This window comes from Arachis hypogaea, chromosome 2, assembly GCF_003086295.3.
Source record: "Arachis hypogaea cultivar Tifrunner chromosome 2, arahy.Tifrunner.gnm2.J5K5, whole genome shotgun sequence".
Classification (NCBI taxonomy): Eukaryota; Viridiplantae; Streptophyta; class Magnoliopsida; order Fabales; family Fabaceae; genus Arachis; species Arachis hypogaea.
Genome location: NC_092037.1, coordinates 9,581,958 through 9,609,556, shown reverse-complemented (window position 1 = coordinate 9,609,556; position 27,599 = coordinate 9,581,958). Strand labels below are relative to the sequence as shown.

Sequence of the window (27,599 nt, the reverse complement as noted above, 5' to 3'; positions counted from 1 at the left end):
TGCCAATCTCACAGAAATATATATACATAAACCATAACACTCGTCTTTTCTAAACCGTTCAAGAAATAAAAGATTTTATATTATTCCAATTAAACCATCCACCATCTTCTTCTTCCTGCAGGCGTTTAAAAAATTATTGGAGGACAGAAAAGCAACCTTTTTATATCCATTAATTTCAGCATTTCATCCTTTTCTGTATTTCATTTATAGTATGGTCTCCAGTGAATGATGTTGGAGCTTATGATCCGGTGGTTGAGTTTGGTGAATGCACCGTATATAAAATAGAACATAGTACTGTTGGAATCACATAGCCACTACCCACTGGTCACTCATGTATGTCACGGCATTTATTTAGCCTCTAATATCTGCTTCCTTACATATATGTCGTTACCTTCTCTTCTCATTGGGTTTTCTTTGTGGTCCTTTTTCTCAAACAAAGATACTTTATATTTGGTAATAATAACTAGGCTTGAATCAACAAATATCATATATCTCTATATATATTATCTACTCTTAATATATATTCAAATTTAATTTTATATGTAATATAATTGCCTATTCGTTATTTCTTTAGTTTTATTTTTAAACTGTTTTAACTAATGAGAATTTTATTAAATAATAGGTTTTTTTATTTGAATTTAATTTTGATGTACTGTTAGTGTAAAATATTTTACTTAATTATTCAATTATATTTAATTTTTTGGATAACTATTTACATGGTCGATATAAAAAGTAATTATTCTTGCTTTCATATGACATTACATGATTGAATATGTGTGAAATGAATTTAGATTTTTTAAATTTTGAATTTTTATTTTAGAGGGTAAAGTGTGATCTCTCACTCTTGAATAATTTCTCTTTCATATTTTCTCTTGATTCCACCTATAATAAATGATGAGAGATCATACTTTACTTTTTAAAGTAAAATTCAAAATTTAGAGGATCTAAATCCGGATAAAATTATTTTATACTATCAGTACATTAAAATTAAATTATTTTTATATTTATAAATACAAAACATAATTCTATTTTTATCGGAAAAAAACCAACATATGTTTCTGTTATGTTTTTTTTTTATTACTAATAAATCGTGACGGTTAAGTTTGATTTAAAATTTAGAAATAAAAATAGGAGACAAATATTAAATTTTTTTTTTGTTTGAGATATAGAGAGATAATTAGATTTTTTATTATTTTATAAATGCAAAAAACCCTTAAACAGTATGCATTATTGAATTACTATATTAATAAAATTAAAATGTGATGACTCGATAAACACGTACTAGCTCATTAGCATAATAGAATAAGAATAACATGAATTATGACTCTTTAATTTGTAGTAATTTTCAAACCTTTTCGTTAAGTGCACATAACATAAAAGGACACACTATTAAAAGCTTATAGTTTTTGGTTATTTGTTTCTTGTTTCTTGTTTTAGGGCATTGGACACTCTTCAAGTTACTCAGAGTTAGATAGCTGCATGGCACAATTTAATATATAAAACTCACTTTCATTAACTGAACCGATATTGACATTAAAAGATTAAGACAAAATTCACGGCATAGCCAATAAAAATGAGCAGAGTTCTGAGCATATAATGGTTTTTTTACTTTTAGGCCAAACTGTTTGATGTGGACACAGTGTGTGGAGTATTAAGTTCTAGGTTTCATCAGTAATAGTAGTGGGGAAGCTTATTATTATTGAAGGTGCCAACATAACAAAGTGGGGACCCTAAACCAATTCTCTCATGAGGGCCATGTTTTGTGTGCTTAGGCTTTAGTCCATTTATTCTAGGGAATTTGATTTTTTTCTTTTTTTTTTTAATTTAATTTTATACGTCCATTCAGTTACATATATAATACTGTATTAATAAATATAACTACTTTTTACAATAATTGTATAAATAATTATCTAAAAAAATAGATATAATTATATAACTGTATAAAATATTTTATACTATCAACGTGTTAAAATTAAACTCTTTTTTCTTTTTTTTCAAAGAAATTTAAAAATTAAATTCCTCGGCGCAACGAATTTCATGGGTTCTCATTTATTATATATATATAGTTCCCCTCATCAATTAATTGCTTTGTTATTTGTAGGGACCTTTGTGACAAAAAGATCTGTTTTCTTTTTCAAAATTTTTTGGTAAAAATAAAAAAATATTTTGTGTTTGAATTTCATTTCATAAATTAAGTCAATTTATGTATTTTCTATTATTAGATATAAGATATGATAGATTTATTTTATATAAATTTTATAATCTGTTAATAATTATTTGTGTATATTATTAATAACATACAAATAACATATATATATATATATATATATATATATATATATAATAACTAGAAGATAAGAATGTATTATCTATGGTGTGAATATATACTTTTATTGGTTACTGGGAATTTAAAATTTTAGTGCTCATCATACTCATAAAAATTAATTGGCAAGGTAATAACTGAATTATGAGACCTAGGTATATTAATATGTATCTTTGCTTTATTTTAATTTAATTAATATTTTTTAATTTACTAGTATTAAAAAAAATTAGTTTCTTCATATTTTGAATGTAACTTGTTGTAAATAATGAAAAGTATTACTTATTTTCTCTATTTATTCTCAAAACAAATAGAATCATAAGATAATATTTCATTTTTATGGTTATAAATGACACATATTCCACTTACAGCTGCTGCTCCAGAGTTTCAGTTTTAGGTATGGTAAAATAATTTTTTTTTTTTTCTTTGGACAAACACTTAGTTGAACTTATTATAAACTTCAGTGACAGTAAGAACTAAGAACTAAGAGAGGGTTAGAGAGAGGAAATTAAGCCGCGCCTACAGCTTGGTGGCTTCAAGTTGCTGGCTAGTTTGGGTCAATGCAGTGAGTAACAATTATTATTATTATTATTATTATTATTATTATTATTATTAACGTACCTATTAATTCAATTTTTTTTATAAATATAGTACTAATAAATTTGAAATGAGTCAAGATAGTATATAATATTTTATTTTATAAATTATATATAATGAAATTCATTTTAATTAAAAAAATAATTTGGATATCAAGCTATTCCTCATATTCCTATTATAAATAGAAAATAAGAAGATATATAATAAAAGGTATTTTAAATAAATATTTTAGACACAAAACTACTCTTATATCATCTTTATATATATATATATATATATATATATATATATATATATATATATATATATATATTATTGAGTTTCAATAATTTATCCGAAAAACAACACCAAAACAACCTGAATCCAACAAAAATATAGGAATGTGGGTCAAACACGGGGTAATATCAATATATTATAGTATAGGAGATCGGAGTAATTTTTTTTCCCTTTCTAATTGATAATATCACTCGTTTATTATGTTATTTTTAAATTATTCTCAATAAAAAATTCTTGTGAAAAAAATGAGACAAGAAGGATAATTTAAGAAAAATGACATAAAAAATAATATTATAAATTTTAAAAGTGGTAAAATAATTTTTCTATATTATTATTAATATTTTTTTTCACTTTTCTTGTGGTGATGACACTAGTAATAATAATTAGCTATATATTAAGTTATTCACATTGATAATATTGAGGGATTATTATTATATTGTTGATGAAACATAATTAATTAAGAGCTATGTTTGGTGATATTGCAACATATATATTAGTTTGCCATATCACAATCAGGTGGGTCAAAGATTGGATTAGAAGATTGATTTTTGTTTTTTTTCTCGGTACATGAGAAGTGTGATTTTTAAAAGAAATGGTGTGTATATATATTAGAAAAAGAAGACGTGTGTTGGAACAAATTGTGTATGGTTGTCCGCTAAACAATTTTCTTTAAAAAAAATTCCCGCTAGTTAAATCATAAATGTTACTTCAGCAAGTCAATAAAATTAGAGTTAAATTTAAAAAGTAAAATGTGATAGTAATTTTGATTAAGTGAAAAATAAATAAATAAAGAGAAGAGAAGAATCAAATTAAATTAAAGTAAATTATTTACCTCATCAACAATTAACATTTCTTCTACCATAGAGGAAATTTGAAAATATAATCTTTCATTTTAAAAGAAGTATCACTACAAGAAAAATGGTGGTAAGTGGCGGTTTTTAAAAAAATTTACGGTAATTTTAGACTGTCACTAAATAAATCTGTGAAGCTTGTTAGACCGCCGTCTTATAAGGTGTGGACAAACAGATTTTTAGCACTTTTAAACCACCACTATTTTTATTATTTTCTCATATTTACCCTAAAAATAAAAAAAAATGTTGTTGTCTAGACGAAAGTTTATTTTAACTGTTCAAAATAGCATCTCTTATTTTTACGGGAAAAAAAATGTTATTTCAACATTTTCAGATTAATATTTATTCAATTTTACTATTAATAAAATGGCATCTTTCTTTAAATTTTAGCATTTTAATAAAAAATGTCCTCTCCACTAATTACATATTAAAAAGAGTTTAATTAAAAATTAATATTTTCACTCAATATCAGTTAATTTTTTAAAATTATTTTTTATCTTAAATTTTAACCTCTAAATCTTCTAAATCCTATATTTTAACACTAAATTTTCAAAAAACAAGAGTAAAAAAATTGACTAAAATTAGCTAATTAAAAATATGTTGTTTATACTTATTCATTTAAAAAATGTATTTGTTAAAGCAACATTTCTCTGAAAATAATCAACTACTCTACTTCTAAGCTATATAGAACTGATCGAGGCCTAAGCTAAGAGTTGATTACCATAATCAGTTTACCAACTTGGCAATATGGAAAACCATGAATCTCAAAAGAATCTCACAAGAATTATAGTAAAAGATACAGAGACACCATGCCATACCCCATTAAATTACTCATCACTCATCAGTCATCAGCTCAAATTTCAATATTATTCAATTGTTACCTTCATTTTAATTTTACCTTATGTCCTCATTTAAAAAAGAGGTGAGGTGAAAAAGCTTTGTTCAAAAGTTTGCATCATAAATCTTTATATATAATAATAATAATAATACTGCTAATAATATATACTAATGCAAGGTTGGACCATAATGTCTTCTTATCAATGCTTATTTTAAGGGAAGTTTGTTTTCTTCTTTTGGTAAAGTAGATTCTAAAGCATTGCTATATTTTGTCAAGACAAACTTGAGTGACAAGAATTAAGATCAGAACATATATATATTGATATATCGATCCCTCCCCACAAGAATAAAAAAATACATAAGAGGAAGATAAAGACATCAAGTTTATATATTATATTAAAAGCAGTTTTGGGTATGAATGAAATCAATTGTTAATTTAAGGACCCGTGAATTAAAGTGTAATATAATGAATAGTGTACGTGTCTTTAAATATGGTTGGTTTTGGTCTCTATTCAATCTAATTCAGTCGCTTCATTCATTCTTTTATTGTTAGCATCTAATAATTATTATTGAAAAATTTTCGATAAGGACATTGAATATAACTCGAGACGTACACAAATTAAAGAGCAAGACCGAGCATAATTAATTAATTAGTTGATGAAAATATTATTTAAATATCATGATAAAATGCAATAATGTATATTTAACTATTTAAGTTATTAAATAAATTTGGCAGTGCTAGACATCAAATCAAATTAAATTAGATAGGGTACATCTTCTAAATTCATTGTATTTATAGATTACATAATATCACCTACCATCAAACTCTCATAATATTGGGAATCAAACTAGTACTATTTGTATTGTCAAATATGTTTTCTTATTTTGCCTATTTCTCTTGCCATATATAAACATGTTCAATATAATTGTATATATAAATTTTTCTTAATCATGTTCTAATTAAGAACTAGACAATGTTCTAAGAGTGCTGCTAAAGATTTTAATAAAAGATATTTTTAATGCATAAACATATTGATAATGTTACTCCTCCATTATATATTACAATGGATTTTTCCCATCACCCATAGATATAAATAATGAGGATGAAACATAATTTTTAAAAAAATTATATAAAAAAAGGACGTATATATCAAATTTTAGAATCGGTAATATATACTACTTGACCAAGTTTTAGTAATTAAATTCAACCAAGTTAATTTAATAACTTATTGATACAATAAAAATAAATAAATAAAGAAAAAATACATAAAAATATTAGTTGAATTAAATTACAAAAATAAGTCTTCACTAGCTAATTCAGTTAGGACATTTGTTATTATTATTAGTGTTGTTAATTACACACTTTACTTGTATTTTACATTATTAATAGTAATAAATAGGAACTACTATACATATATACCATGTCTTTATCCATATAATAAAAATTTAAATTTCAAAGCTTTCCCTTATTACAACCTGCTTATGTAACAAATACAATATAATTAAAACATTAATAGGGTTTCAATTTGTGAGGTTGAAGTGACTAATAGGGTTTGGCAACGTAGAACCCACTTGATTGAGACCAAAGTGATGCTCTTTTCTTAAGAATATTGATCACCATTCATTTTCCACCAAACCAAGCATTAATTTGCCATAGCTATAGATTAACAATATGAGCAATGCTAGGGGGCAGCAATTTTTGTGATAGTTAGCCATCAACTAGCCATCAATGATGATTTGATGGTGTGAGATTGGTATGAGATTTCATCCAATGGCTCACCTTCTTCTGCTGGTTATATGCTGGCCAAAATTCAATAAAACTGTTGGCCCTCTAGACTTTTCCTAACTATATATATATATGTATGTAATGCCCCTTTCTCCTAACATTACCTTTTAATAATAAATTTCAGGTGCACTACTCTATAGCATTTTATAGCATAATACAATCAAAGGATATGATTCCAGACACAAAATGCCAAAAGTGTTACGAATAATAAACGATTTGGGCATGCGTGTGAACAACTTCAAATAAAACTAAATATATAGCTTGATGAATGAGTTTAATGAAGCATAAAAGGCATTTTTTTTCTAGGCTCATGAAGAATGAAATTAAAAAAGCATGGTGTTAATTAGATTAATATCTTATCATAACTACGTGTCTACTTTTTGTGGGATAACTTGGGGAGAAATTAAAGAGATAAGATATCTTTGAATTGGATGTTTACTTAATGGGAAAGTCGAAGGAATTTTGTACTTATTTAACTGTTTAATTTGATTATAAACTTTGTTTGCTTTGGGTTGTTTATATTTGTTTTAAAATCGTCATGATGCCTCGCCTAACCAAAACCAAAAGGCATAGGTTTGTAATTTAATAATGATGATACTAATTAATAAGTTGCACAAAGTTTGGTGTAGACTCCTTTGTATGTAAGAATGACTCATTAGCTTTTAACTATTAATCACACTTAAATGTAGTTCTAAAAATGAGCCGAGCTGAGTAAGATTAATTAAGTTTAAGTTCGTCTCGTAAAAATTAAATTTAATTTATTAATAATTAATAAATTAAATTGTTTATTTGTAAATTAAAATTTAAGTTTCACTCATCAAAAATATATAAATTAACTTGATTTCATGAGTTAGTTCAAATCACATAAATATATTCTATAATTTTATATAAATTATAATTTATATATAAACAATTATTAATTATATATTGTCTATCTAATAATTATCATTTGTTTGTATTAATATAAATAATTAAAATGAACAATATATATTCGAGTCAACTTACAAATTAATGAGTTGAGCTTATTTAAATTTAACTTAAACTTATTTAATATATAAATTCAAATTCAAATTTAAATTTGAGTCAGAAATTCATAAAATCGCTGTATGGAGTTATTCATCAATTTGATTTGTAACATCTATTTGCTTCTTTTTAGATAACTTTAATTTATTATTTATTTATCTATTATTTTCAATGTTTGATAAGAAGTAATTTTATTGAGAACTTTTTATTTATTATATCCTCCACATAATTATAAGTATATATAATAACCAAAATAATATACATTAATATAATATAATAAATTAATTATTAAATGGTGATATTTGAATAACATCTTTATAATAATTTGCTCTTCTTAAATTAAATTTGTATTTCTTGATACTCATATATATGAATGGCAGAGGTGACAATATCATGAATGCGAGAAAGTTAGAGGTAAGTGAAAAAATTATGTAGTCAATACTTTGTTTATAAAAAGTTGATAAACTGAAAAACATGTAATAAATAGAATTCCATAATAAATATAAAACACTTAGTCTATTTAATAATTCTTTATTTCAAATATGAGACTGAGAGAAGATATCTCGTATATCATTTTTTATGAAGGTCACCCCCCCCCCTCTTTATTATGTGATGAGTTTTATATATTTATATCTGACTTTTATTAATGCTAGTTGTTTGTAAAATAAAATTACAGGAAATATAAATAATATATGTTAGCAAAAAAAAGGTTTTAATATTAAAATTTGTGCATACTATAAAACTAATGTTTGATAAACTATAATTAAGCATTAAAAAAAATAATGTAAAAAAAATTACATATTTAAATTTTATTAGCTAAATAGTTATTACTTATTATACAGATATATCAGTGTACTACTGATTTGGTTACTTATTAAATGCATCATAACAACTAATTTATATAAGCATCTTTTAATAATTGTTGTTAATATAGAATTTAAAATGTATTCAAATGACTTAATTAATTTGTACTAATTTTTAATTAAGATGAGTCCTGTTGAGGAGACAATGACTTATTTATACATCACTCATAATATTCAGAATAATCATTCGGCTACTAGGGATAATAAATATCTTATGTCATAAAATCACTCGTCCCAAAAGTTTAAGCTGATTTTGGAGTTCACCAAGGATCAAATTTTTGACCTTTCGAATCTAAAATTCTAATATCATGTCATGATACTACTCATCTCAGAGGCTTATACTGATGGAAAAAGGTAGCACTAATGGTTATATCTCTAATACTCTCTAAACCTCCATTGTATATATTATACAAATATTTCATTGACTCTCTATACTTTTTCAAATAAGATTTATATGAACCAATTTCGAGTAATATATTTACCACAGTTATAAATATATACATTTATATATATATGAGATAAAAATTTGGTAGCGAATTTCTAAAATAAAAAAATAAATAAAAAGTCAAATTAAACAAAATTAAAGTAAAGGAGGATAGAATCCTTGATAATGGAGGAGGCATTTGTTGAACTAAGGAGGGCCTGTTGAAGCTACCATATATGGGGGTTATAGTACTATAGCTAGGCACTGTATTAAACAATTCTGTGTGTGTCACAGTGTCAGGATATGAATTAAATTGATGTTAATGTCAGGAAATGCCTGATTGCATTGTTGAGCTAGTCATAGTATATTAAAAATCTCACTGATGAATTATTGGCTGAATTATTTTCCTCACTATTCTCTTATGACTTGCTAAATTCCATTCATCTCATTCTCTCTATAGGTCAGCCTCATCTTCATTCAGGGCTCAATTGAAGGTCATAGTTTTAAGATAAATTTCCAATTTTTCCTGTTATAGTACAGTTTCAGCTTTCAGCCACAGAGTAAATTATTATTTATATATTAAAATTAATTATTATACATTTATATATAAATATATATATTGTTTAATTCATTTTTAATATACATTTTATATTAATAATTAATTTTAATATAGACGTAATATAGTTATTTTGTTATATATAATTGAATAATAAGTGTAATTTATATTAAAATTAAATAGTTATATCAAACCTTTTAGTTAGTCTTTTAAAATAAAATACATAAAAATCTTGAGAACTTTAATTTTTTACTTTGATATTTTTAACAGAATTTGGATCTTCTAAAGTTTGAATTTCACTTTAAAGAATAAAGTGTGATCTTTTACTGTTGAATAATTTTTTTTATATTTATTTTTGGTTCTACTTATAAAATAAATGATGAGAGATTACACTTTACTTTCTAAAGTGAAATTCAAATTTTAGAAGATCTAAATCTTTCTTAACAAGCCAAACTCTATAGTTATATTTTTTAGAAAAATTTCATATAATTATATTCATCAATTATAAATATTTATCTAATATTATTAATGTTCTCTCCTAAGTATTTATCTTTGATTTTTTTAACATTACTCGTAATAAAAAAAATATATATTGTTTATAGAGTAGGATATATAGTTAGCTGGGTGCACAACTATTATATACAATTATTATTTATTTGTTTATTTATTGCTGACGTGTATTAATTTAATATTATAATTAAATAGGCGTAGGCCAGCATACATATAACTAGGGCCCTTTGAGGCGTGAGACAGATGCTTTGCATTGAATAAGATTCTAACCCACCCATTTATTTAATTCGACCATGGTCTAATTAAAAAATCACGCTGTTGCAGTGTAAATAAATGATGATATATCTAAATATTCATTTACGGTCAGAGGACATCAATGCTAAAGCCACATGTATCACAACTAACTTAGATTCGTTGAACAGTAATTAACTTATTTGTTTATTTAAATAAGTATTAAAATTTAAATTTTATTTTATATATATAATAATTTATTAATTAATAATAAATTTTTAAATAAAATTTAAATATAATAAATATATTATAATAATATATTATGTAAGATATATAATAATATGAAAAATATCCATACACAATATTTATACGACATTTTGTCCTTTATTATTATAAGGTTCCCTTTCTGTATTTTTGTTTTTAATTTCCTTTTAATCTGCAAAAAAAAAAATGAAGTATTTTCGTTCAGTAAAGAAACGTAAAATGTGGTGTATAACCCGGAATCAAATGGGATATCAACCCTTAATTTTATACATAGTTTATATAAAATAAATTAAAAAAATCGTTATGTGAATAATATTCATAATGATAGACCACGTCATTTTGCAACTTTTTAAATTTGCATAATGTACCACATTGTCATATACTATACTTTTTACTAACTAAAATTTAATAATTGTATATTAATTTTATTCACGGGTTCGTATCTTAGATTTGTTTATGTTAATTTCCTTTGTTAACTGGAACCAATCACTTACTTGTGCAAAAGATTATATAATAATTTTATGCATATCCTTATATTTAAATTGACAAGAATGGAAATAGTAGTTATTTTCGACTAGATAATTTTAGTCTCAAATTTATTCGAACATATATATATATATATATATATATATATATATATATATATATATAAAATCACAATTATTAAATTGTGGATTTAATTGAGATTTGATGATAGATATATCTTATATTAGTATATATACATGTACTTCCTCTTATCTATTTAAATTTTTGAGATAATTAATTTAATAATATAGCATGAAAAATTTTATAATTTAATTAAAGTTTAGTATTCAATTTTTGTTATTAATTAAAAAAAATTTCAACATTAAAAAATAAAAAATTGTAAAATAGGTACAAATCGAATGAAGCTCAAAAACGTGATAAATATCTTTAATTAATTATTAATTATCATCCCTCTTAATTTGTTGTTCAAATTTATGGATTACCATTGGACTAGTGATGGTTGAATAAATATATGAGGTACATGTTTTAGTACTTGATAGGTACATATATACTAAATGCTAGTGTATATATATGGTGGATGATCCGTGACTTGAAGATGTTGCATGCTTTAATTTCATTGTCTCCCCTTTCTCATTTCCTGTTCTTCATGGATTGTGACAGCTCAGGGCCACAAACCTTATTAGATTCTAATATATACATATATATATATATATATATCATTTGCTCTGCAATTCTATATTAATTGTGTTTCTTTAGTCAATATAATAAATATTATCTGTGTTAAAGTCTTTGTTCGCAAATAAATTTTAATGACACTATGATTCATAATTATTTTGATGTGCTTATGTAAAGTAGAGTAATGTTAGCATGATTTATTATTTGCAGTAGTAATGATACTGAAACTGTATTTGAAGTTCATTTTTTAAGTGGTGACAACTATAAGGAGTGGAAAGATAAAGTTCTCTTTCACTTAGGGTGTGCAGACCTTGATTATGCTCTTTATAGAGAAGAGCCTCCGGCACCACTAATGCTAGTACTCGAGTCGAGGTAGTATTATATGAACGGTGGGAGAAATCTAACCGTTTAACTATCAACTAGTATTCGTGGTTCAATTCCAATATCAAAGATTACATGAAGGCTATTAATGAATAGTTTGAGTCTTCTAGTAAGGCACTTGCAAGCATCCGAATGGCACGATTGTCACCCATAAGACTTATCGGCGTAATGGATGTGCGTGAACACATCATGAGGTTGAGAGGCATAGCAACACAATTGAAAGTTTTAGAGATTGAGATCTCTGACTCATTTTTGGTGCATCTTATTCTAATTTTTTTCCTGTCCAATACGAACCATTAAAGATTTCTTATAACACACAAAAAAAGTGGTCTATTAAAGAATTATTGGTGTTGTGTGTTCAAGAGGAAGGAAGGCTAGTTCCAAAACTTGGTGAAAGTGCACTGTTGGTGATAAATGAGGATGGTAAAAAGCAAGCTCATAAGAAGAAAAGAAAAGGTAGTACATTCCATCTTATGAAGAAAGAAAGTGTACTATGTTTCTTTTACAAAAAGAAAGGACACATGAAGAAGGAGTGCCCAAACTTTAAGGTTTAATACCAATTGATAGTTATCAGTAATTAAGAGAATGGGGGTTGAATCTTAACCTTCTTTTTATTTTACTTTTAATTTTGAGTTCTGTTGAGATACTTTGAGTAAAAAATAAGAGAGACTATGATTTTGTCTCTTAATGCAGTTGGAGCCAAAATAGAGCTACGTGCAAGGTGTGTTATGAAGAAGTGTTGCTGAATAGTAGAATCAGGAGATATTTCAGTTTTGTCTCCTTTAATGCAGAACTAGAAATAGAGAAGAAAAAGGATAAAGACACACATATGTATCTTAGTTCAGCTACTCAGTGTAATATAGCCTACAACCAATCTTCATCATAATAGTAACAGAGTTTCACTATCTTTTAACAGAATTTATATTCACCAATTTTTTCTAGGATTCTAACTAATCTTATATGAGACAAATCCAGTTTCTAACCTAAACTAAACTTGACTAAGTTCAACAATAAAGTGCTAACTCAACTTATAAGGGAATCCCCTCAAGATCATAACAACAAAATAGAAATACATACAAAGAATTTTTGAAATAAATTTTAGTTTTTTCTCCAACTCTAACTTTCTGCCTTTTTCCATTCAATGACTTTTTCTTACAAACCTTATCATTTTGTCTTTTACCATTGAAACACAGAAAGACTAAATTGAGAAAATGAGTTACTCAATGAAAACTATGAAGGAGAAGAATAAACACTTCAGTGAGCTATGAGAACCTAAACGTCGTGCTCTCACTCCTTCCCTCAATCCTTGGTCGTTCATCCCTTTAATAGAGGAGTGAAGTTTCGAGGGCTTGAAATCTTACTTCAGCACTTTTTGGTCTTTTTCTCCCAAAAATCAGACACAATAGCAGCGTGACAGAGGAGAGAGAAAGTAGAAGCAGTGACCGAATCAAACATGCAACCATACCTTTAACCTTTTCTTTCAACCTTTTTTCATCTTGCCTCTTGAATTTGAGTCGTGCATTCTTACTTTGCCTCTAAATTTGAATTTTGAGTGTCGATACACATCAAAGCACTATTGTCTTTACTTTCATCATTTTTTTAAATCGGTGTTTGTAATAAAGAATTTTTTCAACACTCCTTGATGAAGCACAATTTAAGAAATGCTTTTTGTGATTTATCCTTTTGATTTGATTTTACCTTTTCGTTCTAGTCTTTTTGACCTTCTCTTTTCATTTGAAATTAAAAACCTCCTTTTGGTTCTTTGATTTTGTCCTAACTTTGGAATTTTTTTTCTTTTTTCATAGAGTTTACGTGTTGTAATGCGAAAGAAAAGAGAAAAGAGAGGAAAATTTTGATTTTGATAAAGTAAATTGGTTTAAGTGAAATGAAATTCAATTTCTTTAGTCAGCACTAAAAGAATGAGTTTGAATATGGACCACCAATCGGTTTGTTTATGTTCTTGGGTCAATTGCTTTTTTTCTTTTATTTGGCTAAAGGCTTGTTTTTGTTTTTGATGTAAAATACTTGTGAAAGTAGCAAGTATGTCTTGGGCTATAACTGTGAGTATGGGCTGACTGCTATTGGCTTGTGTCATTGCTTTTTGGGTCAGTTTCAATTTAATTTATTTTTTGTACACTAAACAGATCAAATCACAAACAATTTGCTAATAACACAATAGTGTTTTAGTCATCATCTTCGTAATATTTTAGTTTTTCAAACTCAATAGATCCCTTAACTTTTGACAAATTACACCTTTGACCCCTCAACTTTTAATAAATTATATTTTGACCTCTCAACTTTTGACAAATTACACTTTGACCACTGAATTTTTGACGAATTAAATCCTAAGCCCTCAATTTTTGCCAAATTACACTTTTGACCCGAATTTCATAAACATCAAATTTTCAAGTCTTTTGTTTTCTTCCATCCCGCGATCTTGCAAAGCCATTTCAAACTCCTCTACAGCTTTCTGGAGATCCACTTGTTCCATAGTTCCATAAATCACTTGATCCACAAGAATATTTGCTTTCTTAGCCTTTTTCTTCGGAGCCTGAACCAACAACATTCAAGGCGCACTAAGCCAAATTATAAATGCCGACTTGACCATGCTAGACATCTTATACTGAAGCACAAAATCTATTAAGGAGAGCAAATAATATGCATAAAAGATTGTTGAACACAATATTATGTGAACAAAAGAAAATACCACCGAAAAAAATAAAAGAATCACATACACTCAATGATGAGGTCATATCTGCAAAACTATCATGTAATTTAACGAATGCAAAAATTGATTGAAAACAGAAAGCTTCTTGCATATGCTTATGTATTCCTTTCACCAGGACAAACCTTGGTATCAGTGTCGATTTGCACAGGCTTTTGTCATTGGAGGTTGGAGGCGCAGCACCATCAGCAGGGGATTTATCGGTATCCAATCTTGGTGTTTTCTGCAGCTGATTCTTTGGAGACTGGAACGTCAACTTCTTCCTGGCCTTGGGGAAATTGCAAAAGGAAAACTTTTATTAGATCACAGGAGCAGATGCTCTCTGAAGTCATGTCAAACAAGAAAAATAAATCACTAAAGCTTTTACCTTTACAGTTGCTGAATCAATAGATACGATTCCATGCAAATTCAAATGAACTCTCATTTTAACTTTTGATCTTTCAGTTTTTGTACTTTAGAACGGACCAATCTGCATGCACTTGAGAGTCAGAGGACCAGTAAAAGGGGGAAAATGTAACAGAAACAAGGAAAAAAAAAACCTCATATACAAGTTACAGTATATGTACTGATCTTGGAATGGCATTGCCCTTGGGGAAAACAAGGCTACTTTGCTGAGTATCTGATCCAATGAAATTGCAAAAGGAAAACTTTCATTGACCTACACAGTTCAACCTAAGAAGACAATGTCATACCGGAAGGAAAAGGGAAACTTAGTCTTGGTGTCTGAAAAGCTTACTGCAGAGACATAGCAAAAATAATTGAAAACGTTCCTTTTTATAAAAGAAGAATAAGAAGATAAAACTCATGATCCCGAAATGGCATGCAGAGTTTTACCGTGAGTAAGCACTACAGAGAATAACAAATAAATTTCCACAACAAATTGTTTACATGAGTGCCTCTGGAGTGAAAATAGAGAAAGTACAAAGAAGGAAATATTACCTCAAACTCTCGTACTTTAAAAGTTGGACTAAGAATTGCACATTGCAAAGCACAACCCTAAGCAACACACTCACTAGCATTCATTGTTTGTGATAAATTGCAGATTTCTGGAAGCTACTATTAGAACGGGACAGTTTTTGCTGTCTTTGGAGGAACCAAAACATTATCTTGCATATAAGTTGGTATTTATTTCTAATTAATTGACTTTTAGTACTATTGAATATTAATTGAAATTGACAAATTAAGTAAAATGGAAACCATTTATAAATTGCAAAATAGATTGCGTATTTTAGATAGAGATTTGAACACGTATATAGAGTTGTAAGATGAGAGAGGTGAAATGATTCTGTTTAGGGACATAGAGATCCTTTCAATTTGTCTGTTGCGAAATTTGTTTGTGTTTGCTTAGTATTTGATGTGGGAAATAAGTTAATTAGCGCTATTATGATTAAAGATGGTAATTACAAATTGTATGATCTCTCCTTATATTATATAATGTGTTGCAGAATGTGAAAATAGGCTGATGTGTTTGAAATTTGAGAACTTTCAAATGTTCATATAGTAGGGGAGACTATTTCGAAAATTTTAAAAAAATTTTAAACAATTTAAAAAAAATTAAACAGCAGATCCTTGATGGCAAATGTAGGAGGAATTGTAATGCAAATAGCTTAAAATCAATCTTGAATATACTATATAGTCCATTTAAATAAGGAGTTTGAAACCGTCTTTTGATTATATTTTCATAAATTATTGTGTTTTCGAATAATATTGATGTGCATTTAATTTTTATTTATTTTTGAATAAATGAATTGTATTATTTTGTTTTGTAATTTACTTAAATATTTCAACTATTTAAATGTATGGTACTGCAACAATAAATATTAACAACAATAGCAAACGGTGGAGTAGGTGATTGCTTCTACGAAGTTGATGATGGATTATTGAATGACAGATGAAAACGGAAGTAGCACTGCCATGCCGAATGCCCAAGACGACTACATAATAGGCATCTGATGCGATTTTTGTTTGCCAAGAAAGATTCGGATGGTTGAGTTGAATGTTGAGCTTGCGTGAGGTTGCCTTGGACCAGGGAAGTTCAAGTTGATCATGCACTCTTCCTAAGTCGTAAGGAAGGCTTCGAGTTCAGCAATGGTCCAAGGCTCTTTGCGATCAGGAACAAAAATACGAAACACTTAGTAATATGAATTAATCCCATCCAAGATAGCATCCACAAGTTCATCCATGGTGAGAGGAGAGCTAACTACAGCAAGAAGGTCAATTATTTTCTTGATTTCAAGAAGGTACTATAATCATTTGATCGAGTTTTCAATTACTTGATTCTAGACTTAGTGTATGTAGCAAAATGTGTGTTGAGGCGCTCCTAGATTTGATGAGCACAGTTGCAACCAACCATACAATTCTGGAAAGAAATGTCCATTGAAGAAATAACCATGTCTGAATTGCATAGTCTTGCTAAATCCATGTTACATAGGTTGCACATTCTTTAGCTGCAGCTTTGTTTGCATCAGTGTCAAATTGAGGTGGTCCCTTCTTCGAATCAAGTTGATCTCCAACATTCCGAGAGAGGATTAGGGTTGCACACGGATCGGATCGGATATAGCCTAAAATTCTATCCGATCCGCACTGCACTCATCGGATCGGATTGGATATTGGTATATCCGCATAAATTCAAAAAAAAAACTATTTTAAGATTCTGTTTGGATGTCTTTACAAAAAAATATTCAGAAAATTCATTTTTTATCTGTTTAAGCCTATTTACTCGTAAAATATTTTCAATAATAGTTCTCTTGAATAACAAAAATAAAATAATAACACAAGATTTAAGTTTAATTATTCTAAGTTGAAGTACAACATAAAAAATTAAAAACAAAATATCATAAAATTCATAAAATAACACACTAAAATTCATATCACATTAGAGTTTATACTCTTAAACTATGCTATTTATATGTGATGTGCGGATATGCAGATTTGCAGATTGGATCCGCGGATATCACTGCCAAATCCGCAATTCGATCCTACAATAGTACGGATCCGATCCGATCCGATGGCTCTGCGGATCGGATAATATCCGCAAAATTCGGATCGGATGCGGATAATTACCGCGGATATTATCCGATCCATGAGCAGCCCTAGAGAGGATAGTACGGAGGGCAATTTGCCGCCAAAGAAGAAAAGAGTTTTTCTTTGAGTTGATCAGGAATAGGAATCGATTAATTCTTGTTTGTGAGATTTGAGACGGTGGTCATGATGAACAAAATGTAAAGAGAAAAACAAGAGGAGATGGAGGAAGTGGTGGGAAAAACGGAAAAGATCAAAATAGATAATTTGCTCTTAATACCATATTGAAGGTCACATGGATCTTGAAATAAACTAAGCTGAAAATGAAACAGATGATTTCATAGTGATATTATTGATTATTGCTTTTTTTGTTTACAATAGAGCAATATTTGTTATATATAGTTTAGCTTTAGGGACCAAACATACAGGAGAAAGCTAGCTAACTATTAGTACATACAACTAAACTTCTAAATACCTTTAACTTATCATAAGTGGTTCAAAAACTTAAATGCTTCTATTATATTTTATCACATAATTTTAATATACTTTATTTAGTGATTTTTCTTGTTACAAAGTATTTTTTTCACTTCTCCTTTCAATTTAAACATTCTCCATTTTTATACTTAACTATTTTAACTATTAACAATTTTGCAATGATGATAGTACTGGTCACCTTTTGAAACGAAATATAATAAATTTAAAAAACTCATTTCATACAAGTAAACTTGTATATCTCATTGAATATTTTGCTTTATTTGACTCATGATTTTGATAGGTATCATCGCTGAAATGGCTTTCCCTCAGTTTAATTGAGAATGGCAAAAGAATACGAGATATTATTTTTTAGCTAGAATACAAGTAAACAAGAGTGATAAGAATTTATACATAGTATCATTAAGTTAAAAATAAAATCATTGTGTTATTAATTATTTTTTTCTTACTACTTGTATTTTTTAAGGTACATGCATGCAATAAGCACTCGCTGCTGGATTTGAAGCTAAATCTGGAAATGAAAAAAAACTATACAAATGATTATCGCTATTCAAACCACAATTTGATATATAGCACTTGAACGTTTGTTATATCATTACAAGAAGATATGCATTGAGGATTGGACTTACAGTTATGGCATACGTAATTCATACCTCTATGGAAAACCAAACTCAACAATAAACAAGTGATAATATAATATAATTTTTTTACTTTTTTTTTTCTTAAAAGTATATTTAAATTTAAATATTATTTTGTATCTTATCATTACAGAAGTGTTATGTGCGTTTTTGGGCGTTGAAACAACTATAATCTGAAGAAAATAACTATACAAGAGAGAGACGGTCTGAGAGAATATCATAAAATATTTACCTCAGTTTGATCCTCAGGAGTTACTACGAGACACTTTAAGGATTATAAATTTTTCAATCATATGAAAACCATTTACACGGTGCAATACCTAAGGAAAAGTCTCGTACCATATTATATCTTATAGGCTGACTACCATTCACCTAAAGATTTTTCACTTATTTGAATAATTGGAGATTTTGGAGGTATTTGAATAATTGGAGATTTTAGAGGAAATGGTCGCCGCTTTTATTAACTTTAACTCTATTGTGGAAATTTATGGCTTTGCATGTGAGGGATACACTAGATTTAAAGAAAGCGAATGATCTTTGGCAATAATCCATAATCCATCTCCTCCTTCGAATCAAAATTAGAAAACTAGATGGTAAAAAATAATGACTCCGATCAATTTTTTCATCAGAACTCTTTGTTAATTTGAGTCCAATGTTTTTTAGACACGCAATCTCAATTGGCTTCTAGTATATTTTTTATTTTGTTGTTTTAGTTTGTTATTTTTAGTTTGTCTCTGGATGTATTTTGTAGGACTGATGCTCACTATGTTTTGGCTTTGGTGGGTCGAACTTATCGGGAAAAAAAAGCATAAAAACAGGTTATTTTCTATAATTTTTTCTATAAGTTCTACTCACCAAAGCCAAAAGACTGCGTGATCAATCCCACAAAGTATATCCAAACGCAAACTGATCATAAAGATAACAAACAAAAACAAAAAAACAAAAAATATACTAGAAGTCGAACAATTTAAATTGCGTGTCCAACAAACATCAAGTCAAAATACCAAAGAGTCCTAAACAAAGCCAATTCACCAAAGTCACTATTTGTTATCATCTAATTTTTTAATTAATGAGGAGGAGGTAAATGATTACTGCCAAAAACCATTTCGCTTTCGATCCCCTTACATGCAAGGTCATAAACTTCTAGAGCAGAGATAAAGTTAATAAAACTGCCACTCTTTTTCCCAAAATCAGGCCCCAACTAATTAGATAAATGAAAAACCTTTTAGTTACACCATAGCCAATAAGATACTATGGTATCGCGGCTTTTCGTTAGGTGTAGCTGTGTTCGTGTAAATGACATTCTTACGATTGAAAGATTTATAATTCCTAAAGTATCTCATAATAATTAATTGGGGAATCAAAATGACATAAATATTTCATGACATTCTCCTAGGTGCCATCTCTTATATAGTTCCTTTCCTTAGATTATAATTACGCCAACGTCCAAAACACATAGGACACTTCTATAATTATAAGATACAAAAAAATATCTAAATCCCAATATACTTTTAAAAAAAATTGAAGAAATTATATTATTAATCCACCTGTTATTGGTTGCGTTTGGTATCGACACTATAGAAATACAAAGCTATAACTGAGTTTCAACTCTCAATGCGGATCCTTCTTAGAATCACATCATAAGCGTGCTGTATACTAAATTGTGGATTGAAAAGTAATAATCATTTATACCATTTTTTTTCACCTCCAAATTTACCTTTACTTCGAATCCTACAACAAATGCATACGGTATGCATGTACATTTAAAAAAGGCAAGAAAAAGAAAAAAAAAATTAATAACAGTTTTATTTTTAACTTAATGAAGCTCTGTAAAAATTCTTATCACTCGTGTAAAAGAGAAGAACGAATGACTTGGTTTGTTTATCTTCTGATTTGTAGCTAAAGAAATAATATCTATCATTTTTTTTTGCCATTTTCAATCAAACCAAGAAGAAACCATTTAATGAAATATACAAGTTTATTTGTATGAAACAAGTTCTTTAATTTCCTGCAGAATACTATTTACATATTTCGGTCAAAAAAAAAGTAACAAGTACTATCATCATTGTAAAATTGCTAAAATAATTAAATATAAAAATAGAAAATGTTTATATACTTTTAGTCCGCTAACTATACATAACAAAACTTGTTCTATTGAAAATAGAAGAGAAGTAATAATCAATTATATCACTACGAAATTAGCTTAGTCTATTTCAAGATCCATGTTCATGGTGTTCGTGACCTTCAATATGGTATGGTATCGAGCAAATTCGATCCACACTCTATTTTAACCTTCTTCATTTTTCTCACCAACTCCCCATCTCCTCTTGTTTTTCTCTTTACATTATAGAAAACTCAGAGCCACATGTAACTTCAAGGACAAGATAAGAAAAGCTTAGGCAAAAACCGAGAAATTTTGAAGATGATAGAGCTGGTAAAAACTAGGAAACTGGAAGGATATACTCTTGATACTAATAGATTGTGGAGATTTAGAGATCAATTGTGCATACCAAACCATTGAAAGTTAAAATAGGAAATCTTGGAAAAGTCACATAAAGGGAATTTTGCTATACATCCAGGTATCATTAAGAAGCACCAAGACTTCGAAAAGATGTTTTGGTGGCCAAAAATAAAAAAAGAAACAGAGGAGCACGTAGCACAGTGCTTAACGTGCCAAGTTAAAGTTGAACACCAAAACTCATTAGACTTCTCTTACCAGATTCTAATATGGAAATAGAAGAGTATAGCTTTAGTTTTGTTTCTGGGTTGACAAGAATGTCTCAAGGACATGATTCCATCTGTGGTAATCGTGGATTGCCTTACGAAATGTGCACATTTTCTGTCTATATATGTTACCTGGCCTTTTCTTTGGAAAATTTAGACCAGCTGTGCATTCAAGAGATCGTAAGTAACTAGCACGTTTATATGTATATTATACATGGCTGCTAACTTTCTAACTCCACAAACCTCTATTATGTATATGCTCTCTATGACTGTTAATCTTATGGATGGTTCTAGTGATGATTTGATATATATAGATGCGAATGTTTATGTCTGTGCTTGTTAATAATTATTATTGCAGTACCAAATATTTAAATAAAATAAGTTAATTATATTCTGTGCTTGTTAATAATTATTATTGCAGTACCAAATATTTAAATAAAATAAGTTAATTATATTCTGGTACCTGTCATGTCTTTAAATATACCAAGTCGAAATATTTAAATAAATTATAAAAAATAATACAATTCATTTATTCAAAAATAAATAATAAGTAAATATACAACATTATTCAAAAACACAGAATGATTTATGAAAAATACAATAAAAAGATGATTTCAAACTCCTTATTTAAAAAGACTATATCGTATAGTCAAGATCGATTTTGAGCTATTTGCGTTACAAATTCTCCTAATTGTCATTAAGGATCTGCTGTTTCATTTTTTTTAATTATTCAATTTTTTTTTTAATTTTCGACATAGTCTTTCCTACGGTTTGGACACTCCATAAGTTCTCAAATTTCAAGCACATAAGCTTATTTTCAAACATTCACCAACACATTACATAATATAGAGAGGCATCATACAATTTATAATTACCATCTTTAATCATAATAATTCTAATTAACTTATTTCACATATTAAATACTAAACAAACGCAAACAAATTGGAAGGATCTGTATGTCCCTAAACAAAAATATGTTGCCTCTTATCCTATAACTCTATCATAACTGTTCAAATTTCTATCCAAAATATACGATCATTCTTCAATTTATATATGATTTCTAGTTTATTTAATTTGTCAATTTCAATTAATATTCAATAACACTAAAAGTCAATTAATTAAAAATAAATACCAACCTACAGACAAGATAATCTACTGGGTCCTCCAAAAACAGTAAAAATGACGAACTGTCCCGTTCTAATGATAGCCTTCACAAATCACCAAAAATCTGCAATTTTTCACAATTGAAATAGAGCCAAACTCAATATCCAAAAGACAGGAGTACTCAAAATGATCAGAAAAACTTGGCTAATCGAAAAAGCTAAACCAATTAAATCAATGTTTCATTAAACCAAATTCTTCAATGCCTTCCCATCGGCCGAGGTAAATATATTTAACGCGCCAATTAAACATTTTGAGTTAATATTTTTTCCAATGCCACAGGTAGTTGGCAAAAAGTAAAAAATCTGCCCCTACCAACTCCCCCATTGTCACCTCTAAAATTAAATATTTATGGCGCCAATTGAACATTTTGAATTAATATTAGTCTGAGACCAAATGCTAGTATGTAATTCTAAGTTTCTAAAATGCAAAGAACTCAAGTCCCCCCCCCCCCCCCAAAAAGGAAGAATATTAGTTGTGGATACATTCATACGTCTTCTCCCTCTCTGTTCTACATTCTCGTTGCTCTTCGCTACCACACCGTTCCAGATCGGATTCTCCGCCTCCTACCTTCTCATCCTCCTCTGTGTTCGCCATCCCTCTCTTCGGTAACACAATCGCGCGGCCAAACACTAGTAAAATTCAATATGGAAAACGTGGGAAGTTCGTACCTTCTTTTCTCGACGGTGGCGACCTCGACCGCACCTCAACCTCTGCCTTCTGCTTTCTTTGTTTGTGTTGAAGGTGGAACTAGAAAAGAGAAGAGTGAGGGAGTGAACCATCATCAAAAAATACAATGACAACAGGAAAAAAGACAGAACTTAAACAGCATTGTGTTAGCGATTTTGGAAATTACTATAAAGAGGAAAAAACAATGGAAAACCCCAACCTAGGGGAAAAAGACAGAACTTAAACAGCATTGTGTTAGTGCTTTTGGAAATTACTATAAAGAAGAAAAAACAATAGAAAACCCTAATCTAGGGGCAAGAGAAGTAAAGGAATGAAAGGAATGGTGGAAAGAGAGAAGAAAGGGGAAGGAAAAGGATTAAGTTAGAGAGAGATGAGAGGTTAAGTGAACTCACGCAGCCCAGCAGTGGACAGAAAGATGAAGATAGTGAGGAAGAGTAGAGGCGGAGGGAGGTGCTAGAAGAGGAACCTCTGCGTCCTACCTCGCCTCTTGTGTTTGCGCTGGAGGTGGAAGACCGGTGAAGAATGAAGTAGTGAACTGCGAACGGCCACTTTGTGTTTGTGACTGAGCAGTGAGCAATTGAGCATGTTCCTTATAAAAGGCCAAATATTATTTCAGTATAAAAATTTGTTGTTACCTGCTCATTAATATTAATATTTATTATTTTTAACTTAAAAAGGTTTTTGTAATAAAAATTTATTGTAAAAGATATAATATTATTGCATTCTTTGTTTATAGAAACCAAAATAATCTTATTACTTTTTTAGTCTATATTAATAAATTCCACTTAAATACAAAATTATGTATATGTGTTTAAATAAATATTGTTATAGTGCTACTGTTATAAATTCAAACAAATTAAAACTTTAATAAAAATAGTTTATATTTTAATTATGGCGAAAGCTAGTGCACTCCAAATAAAATAGAGAGTGCAGTACTCTTTAAAAGTTAACTTACTATCAAAAGTTATCACGTAAATTAAATTTATTTATTATTGTTATTACTTTTTTTTTGTCATAGGCTGAATAAACAAATTGCCAGTGAGCTTCCTTTTTTTGGAAGTGGGTAGACCGATGTCGTTTTGTCATAAGACGAGGTCTCCTAGTCCAAAATCTCGTCGTACCGTGCTACCATTGTACCTTAGGCTTATTCTCTATTTTAGGGCTAGCTCCCGTAGGTGTGCTATGCTCCTGACCTTATCTGCAAGGTCCCACTCTGCTTCTTTGTCATTTTCTCCCATGGTTCTGCGTGGACTTTGGCCTTGGGGTGCATCGAAGTCGGCGAGAAAGATGCCTACCGCATCTCGGCATCTCTTGCGGAGGACCGAGCTGATGTTTTCACACTCTACTGAAACTTCATGATTAGGATTTGGTGAAGATGACAGCGGATATGTTGTTGATCATCTTTTTTCCGAGGATGATGTTGTAGGCAGTAGAGTCCTTGAGAACCACAAATTCGGAGAGGATGTTCTTCCTCTGCCTTCCGGTTTTGATGGTTAGTAGTAATAGTATGGAATTGTCCGGTTTGAGAAACTTGTCTCCGAGTCCGGTAAGCGGTAACTCCGTTGTGGTGGGTTTGCAGATTTTCGTTTCAGAGACCCAGCTTGTCAAAGGCTACTTTGAAGAGGATGTTAGAATCAGCTCTGGTATCGACCAGTATTCTTTTCACAAGTCTGGTTTCGACTTTTGCCGAGATGATCAATGGGGCATCTTCCGCCGAAGTGCCGTGTTGGCAGTCATCGGGAAAAAATGTGATTGCCACTAGAACCGAGAAGATTGGTGCTTTGTTTCTTACAGTTAGGACTTTGAGATCCTTTTTTATTGCTGACTTTGACTTTTTTAGCGCATCCATTTCGGTGATGACGTTTACGCTTATGGTGGGGTCAGTTTTTGGACTTTCTTGGGATGCCTATCATATCGTCTTCGAGTTGCGTCCTTCACGTTCTTGTGATCTTTCTCTTTCAATTCTCCAAGGTTCTCGAATGATTTTGACAAACTCAGAGAGCTTTTCGTCTCGGATGTCTTTTTCGAGAGCGTCTTTTAGGTCAAAGCAATCTTGGATTTTATGCACATATCATCGGTGGTAGTTGCAGCTTGTTGCGACCTGTCCGTTACTTTAGCTAACGCGCCTTCAGAAGGATGCCTCGTTCCGCTATTTTGTGGCAGATGTCAGTGATGGGCGCGGGTAGGGGGTGTAGTTCGAGAACTTTCCAACCCTGGGTGGTCGGTTGGCATTCACGGGTTTGAGGTGCTCTTTTGGTGTATCTTTTGATGGTGGGTTACTATGAGGTGCCGTGTTACCGTGCTGTCGTTTGTTGGCGGCCACAACTTGCCTTACCTCTTCGTCGTTTATGTATTCCCTTGTGATACTTTGAATTTCGTGCATGGTCCAAACTAGTTTGGTGGTGAGGTGTTTCTGGAAGTCTTCATTTATGAGGCTATTGGTTAAACAGAGATTGGTGACCGAGTACGTGAGTTCGTCGGCTATTAGGCACTCATCATTAAACCTATTGAGGTATTTTCTTGTGGATTCATCTTTTCTTTGGATGATTCCGAGCAAGATGATGGGGTGTTTTGCTTTGGTGATCCTGGTTGTGAACTGGACCATGAACTTTCTGGATATGCCATGAAAGCTGGCTGTGGAGCCGTTTGGAAGGGTTTTGAACCATTTGATTGCGAGGCCGACTAAGGTTATCGAGAAGGCCTTACACCGGACCATGTCGGCGGTTCCTTCCAGGTTCATTCTGGCCTCGAAGGCCGTTAGGTGTTTCTGGGGATCTTTGGTCCCGTTGTATTTCATGTCAGTGGGCTTGTTGAAGTCCTTTGGGAGTTTGGCTCTCAAGGATTTTTCTGTGAACAGGATGGCTTCCATTACCACGTGCATGTTTCCAGCTCGTTTGGCCTCCCGATGGTGCCGTCGGTCGTCTTCTCCGCGTCGGTGTTTCATGTCTAGGGAAACGCTGCGGTTGTGCTGTTTGCTGTGTCGTTGCTCAGGCAGCCTGGTGTTCCTGGTATCGTGGTGAGATCGAGTCCTGGAGGTCACTTGGCTTACATGCTCCGGGTGGTACCGCTCTTTGGGTGTAACTCGGCCTTTGAGGTTTTGCACCCTGAGGCACAGCTCTTAGATTTATCTGGACCGCCTTCTCTCCCAAGCCGTCAGGTGGTCGGGCTTCAGTGGGAGGACGGTTGTCCTCTCTTGGTTGTTGCTAGGTTGGGGTTGGTTGGCGATGTGTCGCGCTTGTTATCCTCCCGTGGCTGGGAGGAGTGTTATCTTGGAGTTCGGGAGTTGGACTTTGTGGGTTTGAATTGGGGGTGTTGGCTGGAGGATTGCTCCTCGAGGTTCTCCGTCATGCCACGATTTGACAGTCCCCCGCATCTGTGCAAGAACCTTCAGAACTTTCTTAATCTCTTGGCTCCTGAGAGGTCTGAGCTTGGCCACGGTGGTGGCGTTAAGGAGGTCGTTCATGATAAGTTTTCTTATGAATTTTCAGTAAGGTCCGAAGGGGGATCATGGCGACAGAATTGTCATAGGTGAGGTGGTGGATGGTAGAGGTTTGGAACCTGGTGTTGAAGGAGGTGATCTCGTGGATTTGGAGGAAGAGTTTGAAGAGTTCAAAAGAAGAAGCAACCACGATGGGCATGGAGCCAAAGTAGAGGGAGAAGATGGGGCCATGACGCTTGGAGAAACGAATGAGGGAGTGGTGAATGAGAGGGTCCAAGAGGCGGAGGTGTCCCACTAAAAGGAGGCGAGACTTTAGGCTCGGAGGATTTGGAATTTTACCGTTGGAGTAGGGCGAAGATGCATAAAGAGTGCTATCACTAAGAAGGTGATTGCAAGTCGAAGAAACATTGTTCCTTTGGGATTTTGCCGTTGGAGTAGAGCGAAGGTGTGCACTAAGAAGGTGATGCAAGTTAAAGAAATATTTTTCCTTTTTGCTCTCTGTTACAAGCAAGAAATCAAGTGAGTGAGTTTGAGGATTGCTCTTTTGGGTTATCCGTCATGCCACCACGACGTTGCAAATTCCCCACAGACGGCGCCAATTTACAAGATGTCTCTGGTATGGGTTGAGA

The 27,599-nt window shown here is 30.5% G+C and overlaps 1 long non-coding RNA gene across 1 annotated transcript; it reads right to left on the bottom strand.

Annotated features, from left to right (window-relative positions):
- Positions 1 to 22,687: 22,687 nt before the first annotated feature.
- On the bottom strand, positions 22,688 to 24,095 carry LOC112718200 (uncharacterized). Its single transcript, XR_003160685.3, has 3 exons — positions 23,924 to 24,095; positions 23,513 to 23,591; positions 22,688 to 22,908 (listed from the first exon to the last, which is right to left on the bottom strand). It is a non-coding gene; the product is annotated as an uncharacterized lncRNA (long non-coding RNA).
- Between the last annotated feature and the right edge of the window lie 3,504 nt (positions 24,096 to 27,599).